Below are 14,407 nucleotides of genomic sequence, written 5' to 3'. Positions count from 1 at the left end.
TGATTCAGAAGATTAGGGTAATAGGTCATTTAGAGAACCTTTTCTTGATATGCTAATTTATTGAGACAGGTTTTTTGGGTTATCAGGAGTTGTATCCCAAAATCATCAGTATTAAAACAATAAAAGACCTGACAAATTTCAGTTGGTGGATAATGAATCTATAGTATATGAAAGTTTAATTGTAATCATTACATTATGGTAAATAATGAAATGTAACACTATATGCTAATTTTTTGAGAAGGACCTGTATATGTAACAGATACAGAGGGCAGGTCCATTCAAAAGCGGCAGGCCAGACATACATTACAATAGCCGCAGGGGGCCGGAGCCTGCTGATATTTACTGTGGGAATTACAAAGGTGGGGGAGGTCAGAAAGGGGATATCTTGTCTCCTCTGCCCAGGGGCGCAGCCTGTGAGCTGATGCATTAGGGACATATATCTCACATGGAACCTATTATATATACAAATAACAGCATAACATATTCTGGGTGCTGGGGGGGTTCTGTAACACGGCTCCCCCTTTCAGCGACGCGATCGGCATACACAGTCTGATCCTTAACGGATCGGTTTGGGGATGACCGAAGTTTATGGGATTGGTACAAGTTCCGTTTGTCGACTTAGTTCATCGGCGTTACCGTTTTGTTTGCTGTATCTGTAGTGGATGGTGAAGTCCAGAGGTTGTAGGGCTAAACTCCACCGAAGTAATCTGGAGTTGTCTCCGGAGACCCGATTAAGCCAGACTAGGGGATTATGGTCTGTTAGGAGGGAAAACCGGCGTCCATACAAATATGGTTGTAACTTTTTGAGTGCCCATACTACTGCCAGGCACTCCTTCTCGATGGCCGCATAGCTTACATCACGGGGCAGTAGTTTCCGACTTAGGTAAGCTACCGGGTGTTCTTGGCCGTCCGGACCGACTTGGCTCAGTACTGCCCCCTGTTATGGTTCTCAATGGCAAGAGAACATAGCCCAGCAAACATAAGAACTAGCTCTTGGAAGGATGGAAACTAAACTGACCATGAACTAAACCTGCCGCACAACTAACAGTAGCCGGGTAGCGTAGCCTGCGTTTTATCCCTAGACGCCCAGCGCCGGCCGGAGGACTAACTAATCCTGGCAGAGGAAAATATAGTCCTGGCTCACCTCTAGAGAAATTTCCCCGAAAGGCAGACAGAGGCCCCCACAAATATTGGCGGTGATTTTAGATGAAATGACAAACGTAGTATGAAAATAGGTTTAGCAAAATTGAGGTCCGCTTACTAGATAGCAGGAAGACAGAAAGGGCACTTTCATGGTCAGCTGAAAACCCTATCAAAATACCATCCTGAAATTACTTTAAGACTCTAGTATTAACTCATAACATCAGAGTGGCAATTTCAGATCACAAGAGCTTTCCAGACACAGAAACGAAACTACAGCTGTGAACTGGAACAAAATGCAAAAACAAACAAGGACAAAAGTCCAACTTAGCTGGGAGTTGTCTAGCAGCAGGAACATGCACAGAAAGGCTTCTGATTACAATGTTGACCGGCATGGAAGTGACAGAGGAGCAAGGCTAAATAGCGACTCCCACATCCTGATGGAAACAGGTGAACAGAGAGGATGATGCACACCAGTTCAATTCCACCAGTGGCCACCAGGGGAGCCCAAAATCCAATTTCACAACAGTACCCCCCCCTCAAGGAGGGGGCACCGAACCCTCACCAGAACCACCAGGGCGATCAGGATGAGCCCTATGAAAGGCACGGACCAAATCGGAGGCATGAACATCAGAGGCAGTCACCCAAGAATTATCCTCCTGACCGTATCCCTTCCATTTGACCAGATACTGGAGTTTCCGTCTGGAAACACGGGAGTCCAAGATTTTTTCCACAACGTACTCCAACTCGCCCTCAACCAACACCGGAGCAGGAGGCTCAACGGAAGGCACAACCGGTACCTCATACCTGCGCAATAATGACCGATGAAAAACATTATGAATAGAAAAAGATGCAGGGAGGTCCAAACGGAAGGACACAGGGTTAAGAATCTCCAATATCTTGTACGGGCCGATGAACCGAGGCTTAAACTTGGGAGAAGAAACCCTCATAGGGACAAAACGAGAAGACAACCACACCAAGTCCCCAACACAAAGCCGAGGACCAACCCGACGCCGGCGGTTGGCAAAAAGCTGAGTCTTCTCCTGGGACAACTTCAAATTGTCCACTACCTGCCCCCAAATCTGATGCAACCTCTCCACCACAGCATCCACTCCAGGACAATCCGAAGACTCCACCTGACCAGAAGAAAACCGAGGATGAAACCCCGAATTACAGAAAAAGGGAGACACCAAGGTGGCAGAGCTGGCCCGATTATTGAGGGCAAACTCCGCCAAAGGCAAAAAAGCAACCCAATCATCCTGATCTGCAGACACAAAACACCTCAAATATGTCTCCAAGGTCTGATTCGTCCGCTCGGTCTGGCCATTAGTCTGAGGATGGAAAGCAGACGAGAAAGACAAATCTATGCCCATCCTAGCACAGAATGCTCGCCAAAATCTAGACACGAATTGGGTACCTCTGTCAGAAACGATATTCTCCGGAATACCATGCAAACGGACCACATTTTGAAAAAACAGAGGAACCAACTCGGAAGAAGAAGGCAACTTAGGCAGGGGAACCAAATGGACCATCTTAGAGAAACGATCACACACCACCCAGATGACAGACATCTTCTGAGAAACAGGAAGATCCGAAATAAAATCCATCGAGATGTGCGTCCAGGGCCTCTTCGGGATAGGCAAGGGCAACAACAATCCACTAGCCCGAGAACAACAAGGCTTGGCCCGAGCACAAACGTCACAAGACTGCACGAAGCCTCGCACATCTCGAGACAGGGAAGGCCACCAGAAGGACCTTGCCACCAAATCCCTGGTACCAAAGATTCCAGGATGACCTGCCAACGCAGAAGAATGAACCTCAGAAATGACTTTACTGGTCCAATCATCAGGAACAAACAGTCTACCAGGTGGGCAACGATCAGGTCTATCCGCCTGAAACTCCTGCAAGGCCCGCCGCAGGTCTGGAGAAACGGCAGACAATATCACTCCATCCTTAAGGATACCTGTAGGTTCAGAATTACCAGGGGAGTCAGGCTCAAAACTCCTAGAAAGGGCATCCGCCTTAACATTCTTAGAACCCGGCAGGTAGGACACCACAAAATTAAACCGAGAGAAAAACAACGACCAGCGCGCCTGTCTAGGATTCAGGCGTCTGGCGGACTCAAGATAAATTAGATTTTTGTGGTCAGTCAATACCACCACCTGATGTCTAGCCCCCTCAAGCCAATGACGCCACTCCTCAAAAGCCCACTTCATGGCCAAAAGCTCCCGATTCCCAACATCATAATTCCGCTCGGCGGGCGAAAATTGACGTGAGAAAAAAGCACAAGGTCTCATCACGGAGCAATCGGAACTTCTCTGCGACAAAACCGCCCCAGCTCCGATTTCAGAAGCGTCGACCTCAACCTGAAAAGGAAGAGCAACATCAGGCTGACGCAACACAGGGGCGGAAGAAAAGCGGCGCTTAAGCTCCCGAAAGGCCTCCACAGCAGCAGGGGACCAATCAGCAACATCAGCACCCTTCTTAGTCAAATCAGTCAATGGTTTAACAACATCAGAAAAACCAGCAACAAATCGACGATAAAAGTTAGCAAAGCCCAAAAATTTCTGAAGACTCTTAAGAGAAGAGGGTTGCGTCCAATCACAAATAGCCTGAACCTTGACAGGATCCATCTCGATGGAAGAGGGGGAAAAAATATATCCCAAAAAGGAAATCTTTTGAACCCCAAAAACGCACTTAGAACCCTTCACACACAAGGAATTAGACCGCAAAACCTGAAAAACCCTCCTGACCTGCTGGACATGAGAGTCCCAGTCATCCGAAAAAATCAAAATATCATCCAGATACACAATCATAAATTTATCCAAATAATCACGGAAAATGTCATGCATAAAGGACTGAAAGACTGAAGGGGCATTTGAAAGACCAAAAGGCATCACCAAATACTCAAAGTGGCCCTCGGGCGTATTAAATGCGGTTTTCCACTCATCCCCCTGCTTAATTCGCACCAAATTATACGCCCCACGGAGATCTATCTTAGAGAACCACTTGGCCCCCTTTATGCGAGCAAACAAATCAGTCAGCAGTGGCAACGGATATTGATATTTAACCGTGATTTTATTCAAAAGCCGATAATCAATGCACGGCCTCAAAGAGCCATCTTTCTTAGCCACAAAGAAAAAACCGGCTCCTAAGGGAGATGACGAAGGACGAATATGTCCCTTTTCCAAGGACTCCTTTATATATTCTCGCATAGCAGCATGTTCAGGCACAGACAGATTAAATAAACGACCCTTAGGGTATTTACTACCCGGAATCAAATCTATGGCACAATCACACTCCCGGTGCGGAGGTAATGAACCAAGCTTAGGTTCTTCAAAAACGTCACGATATTCAGTCAAGAATTCAGGAATCTCAGAGGGAATAGATGATGAAATGGAAACCACAGGTACGTCCCCATGCGTCCCCTTACATCCCCAGCTTAACACAGACATAGCTTTCCAGTCAAGGACTGGGTTATGAGATTGCAGCCATGGCAATCCAAGCACCAACACATCATGTAGGTTATACAGCACAAGAAAGCGAATAATCTCCTGGTGATCCGGATTAATCTGCATAGTTACTTGTGTCCAGTATTGTGGTTTATTGCTAGCCAATGGGGTGGAGTCAATCCCCTTCAGGGGTATAGGAGTTTAAAGAGGCTCCAAATCATACCCACAGCGTTTGGCAAAGGACCAATCCATAAGACTCAAAGCGGCGCCAGAGTCGACATAGGCATCCGCGGTAATAGATGATAAAGAACAAATCAGGGTCACAGATAGAATAAACTTAGACTGTAAAGTGCCAATTGAAACAGACTTATCAAGCTTCTTAGTACGCTTAGAGCATGCTGATATAACTTGAGTCGAATCACCGCAATAGAAGCACAACCCATTTTTTCGTCTAAAATTCTGCCGTTCACTTCTGGACAGAATTCTATCACATTGCATATTCTCTGGCGTCTTCTCAGTAGACACCGCCAAATGGTGCACAGGTTTGCGCTCCCGCAGACGCCTATCGATCTGGATAGCCATTGTCATGGACTCATTCAGACCCGCAGGCACAGGGAACCCCACCATAACATCCTTAATGGCATCAGAGAGACCCTCTCTGAAATTCGCCGCCAGGGCGCACTCATTCCACTGAGTAAGCACAGCCCATTTACGGAATTTCTGGCAGTATATTTCAGCTTCGTCTTGCCCCTGAGATAGGGACATCAAGGCCTTTTCCGCCTGAAGTTCTAACTGAGGTTCCTCATAAAGCAACCCCAAGGCCAGAAAAAACGCATCCACATTGAGCAACGCAGGATCCCCTGGAGCCAATGCAAAAGCCCAATCCTGAGGGTCGCCCCGGAGCAAGGAAATCACAATCCTGACCTGCTGAGCAGGATCTCCAGCAGAGCGAGATTTCAGGGACAAAAACAACTTGCAATTATTTTTGAAATTTTGAAAGCAAGATCTATTCCCCGAGAAAAATTCAGCCAAAGGAATTCTAGGTTCAGATATAGGAACATGAACAACAAAATCTTGTAAATTTTGAACTTTCGTGGTGAGATTATTTAAACCTGCAGCTAAACTCTGAATATCCATTTTAAACAGGTGAACACAGAGCCATTCCAGGATTAGAAGGAGAGAGAGAGAGAAAGGCTGCAATATAGGCAGACTTGCAAGAGATTCAATTACAAGCACACTCAGAACTGAAGCAAAAAAAAAAAAAAAAAAATCTTCAGCAGACTTCTCTTTTCTCTCCTTTCTCTGTCAATTAATTTAACCCTTTTTGGCCGGTCAAACTGTTATGGTTCTCAATGGCAAGAGAACATAGCCCAGCAAACATAGGAACTAGCTCTTGGAAGGATGGAAACTAAACTGACCATGAACTAAACCTGCCGCACAACTAACAGTAGCCGGGTAGCGTAGCCTGCGTTTTATCCCTAGACGCCCAGCGCCGGCCGGAGGACTAACTAATCCTGGCAGAGGAAAATATAGTCCTGGCTCACCTCTAGAGAAATTTCCCCGAAAGGCAGACAGAGGCCCCCACAAATATTGGCGGTGATTTTAGATGAAATGACAAACGTAGTATGAAAATAGGTTTAGCAAAATTGAGGTCCGCTTACTAGATAGCAGGAAGACAGAAAGGGCACTTTCATGGTCAGCTGAAAACCCTATCAAAATACCATCCTGAAATTACTTTAAGACTCTAGTATTAACTCATAACATCAGAGTGGCAATTTCAGATCACAAGAGCTTTCCAGACACAGAAACGAAACTACAGCTGTGAACTGGAACAAAATGCAAAAACAAACAAGGACTAAGTCCAACTTAGCTGGGAGTTGTCTAGCAGCAGGAACATGCACAGAAAGGCTTCTGATTACAATGTTGACCGGCATGGAAGTGACAGAGGAGCAAGGCTAAATAGCGACTCCCACATCCTGATGGAAACAGGTGAACAGAGAGGATGATGCACACCAGTTCAATTCCACCAGTGGCCACCGGGGGAGCCCAAAATCCAATTTCACAACAGCCCCCAATCCAAACATAGAAGCGTCTGTGTGAACAAGGAAATGTTTAGTTGGATCAGGTGCGGCCAATACAGGGGTATTGGTGAGGGCGTCCTTTAGCTGGCGGAAGGCTTCCTCACACTCTGGGGTCCAGGTTACCTGGCGGGGTTGGTTCTTATGGGTCAGATCAGTGAGGGGCTTGGCTACGCTGCTGTAATTGGGGACGAGTTTCCTGTAATACCCTGCTGTCCCTAGAAACGCCATGACCTGGGTTTTAGTGCGTGGGGTGGGCCATTTGGCTATGGCCTCAATCTTGGCTGGTTCTGGTCGCTGTTTCCCACTTCCCACCCAATGCCCTAAATACTGAACCTCCGCTTTGCCCACGTGACACTTGTTTGGGTTCAGGGTGATTCCGGCCTTGTGGATCCTGTCTAATACCGTCTCTAGGTGATTTAGATCCTCTTCCCATGTCGAGCTGTAGATGGCGATGTCATCCATGTAGGCACAAGCATAGTCCTGGAGACCATCCAGAAGCCGGTCAGCCAGCCTCTGGAAGGTCGCAGGGGCATTCTTCATCCCAAATGACATAACTCGAAACTGGAATAAGCCGAACGGGGTGACAAATGCAGACTTGGGAATAGCGTCAGGACTAAGGGGAATCTGCCAGTAGCCTTTGCATAGATCGATGGTGGTCAAACACTTTGCCCCCGCCAGCCGGTCTAACAGCTCATCCACGCGCGGCATGGGATATGCATCCGTCACCGTTTTCTCATTGAGCCTGCGATAGTCTACACAAAACAGTGTAGTCCCATCCTTCTTGGGCACTAACACTACGGGGGATGCCCAGGGACTATCTGATTCTTCACTGACCCCTAAACACAACATCTCTCGTATCTCTTGTCGCATCCCTTCTTGTACAGACTCGGACACGGAAGAGGGGTTGTCTCAGGGGGGTCTGATCCTGGGTCTCAACCTTGTGTTGTGCCAGGTGGGTGTACCCTGGTCTCCCTGAAAACATCCTCTGTCGCTGCCTCAACAACGCCTCCGCCTGCTGTCTCTCCCGGGGACCTAGGTCTTCACCCCAGTGTACCTGGTCCGATGTTTTAGACTGAGTCCTCTCCCCTAAGACATCAGGCAAGGGGAGTCCGGCTACATCCTCTGCTTCAGGCGCACAGATGGCCACTACCTCTTCAGGGCGCTCCCGGTAGGGCTTCAGCATGTTCACGTGGAAAATGCGGATAATCCTGGGGTCGTCACAATCAGCAACATTACAGATGGTGTTGGCTCTGTTCCCCACTATCTGGTAGGGCCCCTGCCATGCAGCTTGGAACTTGTTCTGCCTAGTGGGTTCTAACACCAGGACCTTCTGTCCTATCTCAAAGGTGCGTTCTCTGGCCCTCCGATCGTACCATACGCGCTGGCGCCGTTGGGCCACCTGCAGGTTCCCACGTACAGCCTGGGTCAGCTCCTGTGGGCGGTCCCGGAATTCCAGCACATAGGGTACAATAGGTACCCCTTCTATGGTGCCCTCCCCTTCCCAGTGTTCTAGCACAAGTCCTAGGGGTCCCCTTACCCGTCTCCCGTATATCAGTTCGAAAGGGAAGAACCCCGTGGATTCTTGGGGCACCTCCCGATAGGCAAACAGGAGGTGAGGCAAGAATTTCTCCCAGTTCCTGTAGGTCCTGGTAAAAGTCCCAATGAGTTGTTTTAATGTCCCGTTAAAGCGTTCACACAACCCATTGGTTTGCGGGTGGTACGGGGCGCTTCTAATGGACTTTACGCCGCACAGCTTCCACAGTTGGTTGGTCACCTCTGCTGTAAACTGGGTACCCTGGTCCGAGATAATCTCCCGGGGAAATCCAAACCGTGAGAGAACCTGGAGCAGGGCAGCCGCCACCATCTCTGCCAGTATGTTAGGTAACGCAACCGCCTCTGGATACCGTGTGGCATAATCTACCACTGTCAATACATACCTTTTCCCTGACGGACTGGGTTTGGCTAATGGCCCTATCAGATTGGCCGCTACTCGGCTAAATGGTTCCTCCACAATGGGGAGGGGGCGTAATTTGGCCTTGCATCGATCTCCCCTCTTGCCAATGCGCTGGCAACTGTCACAGGTCTGGCAGTACATGTGCTGGGGGGTTCTGTAACAAGACATATGAACCAAATATGTTTTTTTTCCCCCAAAAAAAGGGTTTTGCTCTAAGTAAAAATTATATTTCAAAGCCAAATTTTTTTGTTTGGACAGTCATTATTAAATAAGACTCAATTACTATGTTCCTAAACATCAGAAAATCATAAAAAAGAAACAGTTACGTTTGTAATGAAAATTTAACATTACGAAACATATACATCAAGAAACACATTACAACATAGAAACAGCATTATCTTGCCAGGGAGTAGCTCCCTCAGGAGAATCAAAATAATTGGTAAAAATATCACGCACTTTTAATCCAGAAAGGGGACGCCGCGGAGGAGGGCCATGTGGTGTAGGCCTACGAACATTGCTCAACATGCCTTCAACACTCAGCTGAGGAGCACTCATGAATTCTTGTGAAGTTGTGTAAAACACAAGCTTTGATTACTTCATTAACATTAGCCTCACTCAGCTGAATGGCAGACTGTAGGACCCGCCATTTGGCACACAGAATTCCAAAGGCGCACTCCACCAGTCGCCGCGCCCGTGAAAGCCTCAAATTAAACACCCGGCGCCGGTGGTCCAGGTTGCGACGAGGAAAAAGGCCTCATGACATGCCTTGTCAACTGGAATGCCTCATCTGCCACAAGGACATATGGCACTGCTTCTACATTGGAGCCTTGGAGTTGTTGTGGTGGTAGGTCCAACTGGTTTTCACGCAGCCGCCGACCCATAATGGACAAACTGAAGACTCTCTAGAGTCTCCAGTTCGACCATAGGCCCCAATATCTACAATTATAAACCTGTAGTGACTCAACTACAGCTAACAGAACTACAGAGAAAAACTGCTTATAATTGTAGAATTGGGACCCACAGTTCGGCGGCTTAGGCTACTTTCACACTAGCGTTAACTGCATTACGTCGCAAATCCGTTTTTTTGCCGAAAAAACGTATGCGTCAAAAAAGTGAAAAACGGTGACAAACGTATGCCACGCATCCAGCATTTCGACGGATCCGTCGCAAATCTGCTAAACGTTTCCGTAGATAATACTGGATGCGTTGCATACGTTTTACCATCCGTTGTATCCGTTTTTCCGACGGATCCGTTTTTAAAATGGGAGGCTCCCAAATTTGATTGGCTACTGGAAAATTTGAAAAACTATATAGTTATTGTTTTTACAGCCCATCTTTGAGGGTTTTAGTTTTGTGGCAGCGATGGAAGGTGTTCTTGGGAGGATTGCTAGTTTGGTTACCGACGTTATCTTTGAGACGAATCGCCTGGATATCATAGTGCGGGAGAAGGAGGTGGCAGCGGAAAGGCATAGGATGCTTCTGCAGCAACGGAGACGGAGACGACTGTGGATTCATCCGATTCATGAACTACGGATGACCCGGGGTGTCCAGTCCACTCTGTACCTGGAGTTGCGGCACAATCCACACAAATTCCACAACTACGTGCGGATGAGGATGGAACATTTTGATTTTTTGCTTGCAAAAATGGAGGATGTCATCCGAAGACAGGACACAAGGATGAGGCTTGCCATCACACCGGCGGAGCGGCTGATGGTGACCCTGCGGTAAGCCTCTTTTTTTTTTCTTTCATTGGTCATTTTTAATGTTATTATTACATGCTGCAGACAATACTGCGCTGGCATACTGCGCACTATTTTCTGCAGCATGTAATTTTGGTTTTCTTGGCGGACATTCCACTGCTTTATTTAAATGTCATTGCTGATATTGAATGTTAGATAACAGACTGCAGAAAATACTGCGCTGAAATATTGCGTTGCATTTTCTGCAGTGTTTTTTTTTAAAGTTTTTTTGGGTTTGATGACCTGCAACTGCTTTTTTTTTCTTCCATTGGTCATTTTTAATGTTATATTACGTGCTGCAGACAATACTGCGCTGGCATACTGCGCACTATTTTCTGCAGCATGTAATTTTGGTTTTCTTGGCGGACATTCCACTGCTTTTTTACACCGGTTTCATGCTGGTTTTATTGTGTGTCCCGTCCTTAAAAAAAAATTAACAGTGCCATATTGAAACTTGTTGGTCTGTGCAATTTTTTCTAACTTTTTTTTTTTTTTTTTTTAACCCCTTCACCCCCGGAGCTTTTTCCGTTTTCGTTTTTCGCTCCCCTCCTTCCCAGAGCCATAACTTTTTTATTTTTCCGTCAATTTGGCCATGTGAGGGCTTATTTTTTGCGGGACGAGTTGTACTTTTGAACGACATCATTGGTTTTAGCATGTCGTGTACTAGAAAACGGGAAAAAAATTCCAAGTGCAGTGAAATTGCAAAAAAAGTGCAATCCCACACTTGTTTTTTGCTTGCCTATTTTGCTAGGTTCACTAAATGCTAAAACTGACCTGCCATTATGATTCTCCAGGTCACTACGAGTTCATAGACACCTAACATGACTAGGTTATTTTTCACCTAAGTGGTGAAAAAAAATTCCAAACTTTGCAAAAAACAAAACAAAACAAAATTGCGCCATTTTCCGATACTCGTAGCGTCTCCATTTTTCGTGATCTGGGGTCAGGTGAGGGCTTATTTTTTGCGTGCCGCGCTGGCGTTTTTAATGATAGCATTTTGGTGTAGATACGTTCTTTTGATCGCCCGTTATTGCATTTTAATGCAATGTCGTGGCGACCAAAAAAACATAAATCTGGCGTTTCAAATTTTTTTCTCATTACGCCATTTAGCGATCAGGTTAATGCTTTTTTTTTATTGATAGATCGGGCGATTCTGAACGCGGCGATACCAAATATGTGTAGGTTGGGGTTTTTTTTTATTGATTTATTTTGATTGGGGCGAAAGGGGGGTGATTTAAACTTTTATATATTTTTTATTTTTTTCACATTTTTAAAAACTTTTTTTTTTTACTTTTGCCATGCTTCTATAGCCTCCATGGGAGGCTAGAAGCAGGCACAGCCCGATCGGCTCTGCTACATAACAGCGATCATCAGATCGCTGTTATGTAGCTAAAATGCAGGTGTGCTGTGAGCACCGACCACAGGGGGGCGCTCACAGCCACCGGCAATCAGTAACCATAGAGGTCTCAAGGACCTCTATGGTTACAATGGAGGAGCATCGCCGACCCCCGATCATGTGACGGGGGTCAGCGATGCGCTCATATCCGGCCGCACGGCCGGATGCGGTAGTTAAATGCCGCTGTCTGCGTTTGACAGCGGCATTTAACTAGTTAATAGCGGCGGGTGATCGCGATTTCACCCGCCGCTATTGCGCGCACATGTCAGCTGTAAAAAACAGCTGACATGTCGCGACTTTGATGTGCGCTCACCGCCGGAGCGCACATCAAAGCGGGGGTCCCGACATGTGACGTACTATTCCGTCACATGTCGGGAAGGGGTTAAAGTTTCCTAGCTACGGGTGAATCTATGACTTCGCTCCATTATCAATTCAGGCTGGGCATTTCCACTATCTCTGGAATAGTGAAGGACACATGTCAGGCTGTTTGGACCACTTTGCAACCAGAGTATATCCCCCAACCATCCATGGAAATCTGGTTGCGAAGTGCGGAAGAGTTTCAGCAAATTTTCAATTTCCCTAATTGTGTGGGTGCAGTTGACGGGAAACATATAAGGATTGCGAAAACCGGCAGGAACAGGATCGGAGTATTATAATTATAAGAAGTATTTCTCCATCGTCCTTATGGCTATCGCAGATGCCAACTGCAGGTTCCTTGCCGTGGACATCGGAGCATATGGACGGTCCAACGATTCGCAAGTTCTTAAAAACTCTCCAATGGGTCGTTGCCTTTATGGAGAGACCTACGATTTCCCGCCAGCCAGACCACTGCCAGGAACAAATGACCCAGCCATGGAATATGTTTTTGTAGGTGATAAAGCCTTTCAACTGTCGCCGCACCTACTGAAACCGTACAGTAGCAGGAACTTAAACCATACCAAGCGGGTCTTTAATTACCGGCTTACTAGAGCACGAAGAGTAGTGGAGTGTTCCTTTGGCATATTGACGGCGAAGTGGCGAGTTCTGCTGACGGCTATCAAACTGAAAACAACAACTATAGATGAGGTAGTTAAAGCCTGTGTGGTGCTCCACAACTTTGTCCTTTCAAAGGAGCCCGTTTCCTTGGATGATGAAGAGTTGGAGACCACCTTGTGGGACTACCGCAGCAGCTCGGTTCGCTCTACAGGTTCAGTTACAAGGATGAGGGACCAGTTTGCCGATTATTTTGTCTCACCTGTCGGGCGGATCCCGTGGCAAGACATGATTGTGTAACCTGTTTCCCATGTGTTTTGTTTATGTAAAAAATGTGTTTCTACCAAAACAAAAAAAAAAAAAAAAAAAGGCCCAAAAGCGTGGTTTTCTTGCTAGTAAAACCATTATGTTATACCTTTCACATGTCTGGTGTTTGTTTTTATTAAACCTTTTTTATTATATTACCTTAATAAATCCACACACACGCAAAGAATAGAATTTAAATCAGAGAAAATTTTATTTTAACTTTTTTTTTTTTTAAATATTTTTTTTTTTTGACAAAACAAGATATTTTTTACTTTCCAATTTTTTTTTAAAACAATTTGCTAAATTTTTTTTTTTTCAAATATTAACAAACAATAACAATACATTATTAAAGGTCTTCAAAGTGTGGGGTGGAGATACTAGGGGAGGAGGGGCAGGAAGGTTGGACCATGTCGATAGGTGGGGAAACCCTACTTGTTTGGGGTGCAGTGGAAGGGGGGGGGGGGAAACCAAGAGGCTGACCAGAGGGGGGTGGTGTTGGGGTAGGGGGAAGAGAAAAGCTGGCTAAAGAAAACATTGGGGAAGGAATTTGGTTTGGGGGCCGGGATGGTTGTGGGGACTGGGTTGGGTATTGTGACTGGGTAGGGTAGTGGGACTGGGTTGGGTAATGGGGCTGGCGTGGGGTTTGTGGCTGGGTTTGGTAATGGTGCTGGTGTGGGGATTGGGGCTGGGTTTGGTAATGGTGCTGGTGTGGGTATTGGGGCTGGGTTTGGTAATGGGGGGTATGGTGTGGAAATGGGGCCTGGGGTTGGGCATGGTGTGGAAATGGGGCCTGGGGTTGGGCATGGTGTGGAAATGGGGCCTGGGGTGGGGCCTGGGGTGGAATTGGAGTGGAGGTGTGTGGGTAGATTGGGGGTCATTAACGGCCTGCAGTAGAGCATTATGGCAGGTATTCATTACCCGCATCTGTTGCTCAAAAGAAAGCTTCTCCATGCTCCTGAGCATGGATTGAAAAAAAATATTGGCCGGATCGGGACTTACAGCTGAATGCAGCCTATCCAAGCGACTGCTGGTTTCCTGGCTTGTTTCACTGATGCGGGATTGCACCATGTTGAAACCAGCAGTCACTTGCTCTCCCAAAATTTTGAAAGAGCCTTGGAAGGATGCATTCAGGTGTAAGAATTCAGGAGCATAGCTCCTTTCCTGACCCCTCTGTCGCTGACGCCACGAACCTAATGGTGGTCTCGAGGTGGCAGGATCAGAGGGGTGGGGTAAAGGGAACGCTAACTGTTCAGCATCAGATGCGAGCAATGAAGCCTGCAATAATGCTCCACTGCTTGGGGCGGATGAAGTGGAGGGGACAGAGGGGTCAGAGGAGGGGACAGAGGGGTCAGAGGAGGGGACAGAGG

At 46.8% G+C, this 14,407-nt stretch overlaps 1 protein-coding gene across 5 annotated transcripts in view; it reads left to right on the top strand.

Moving 5' to 3' along the window:
- Positions 1-14,407, top strand: part of POLDIP3 (DNA polymerase delta interacting protein 3) — a 135,905-nt gene that overhangs the window by 23,244 nt on the left and 98,254 nt on the right. The window lies entirely within an intron of this gene.

This window comes from Ranitomeya variabilis, chromosome 8 (genome assembly GCF_051348905.1).
Source record: "Ranitomeya variabilis isolate aRanVar5 chromosome 8, aRanVar5.hap1, whole genome shotgun sequence".
Classification (NCBI taxonomy): domain Eukaryota; kingdom Metazoa; phylum Chordata; class Amphibia; order Anura; family Dendrobatidae; genus Ranitomeya; species Ranitomeya variabilis.
The sequence above is the reverse complement of the archived record's forward strand: the minus strand, read 5'-3'. Positions and strand labels throughout refer to the sequence as shown.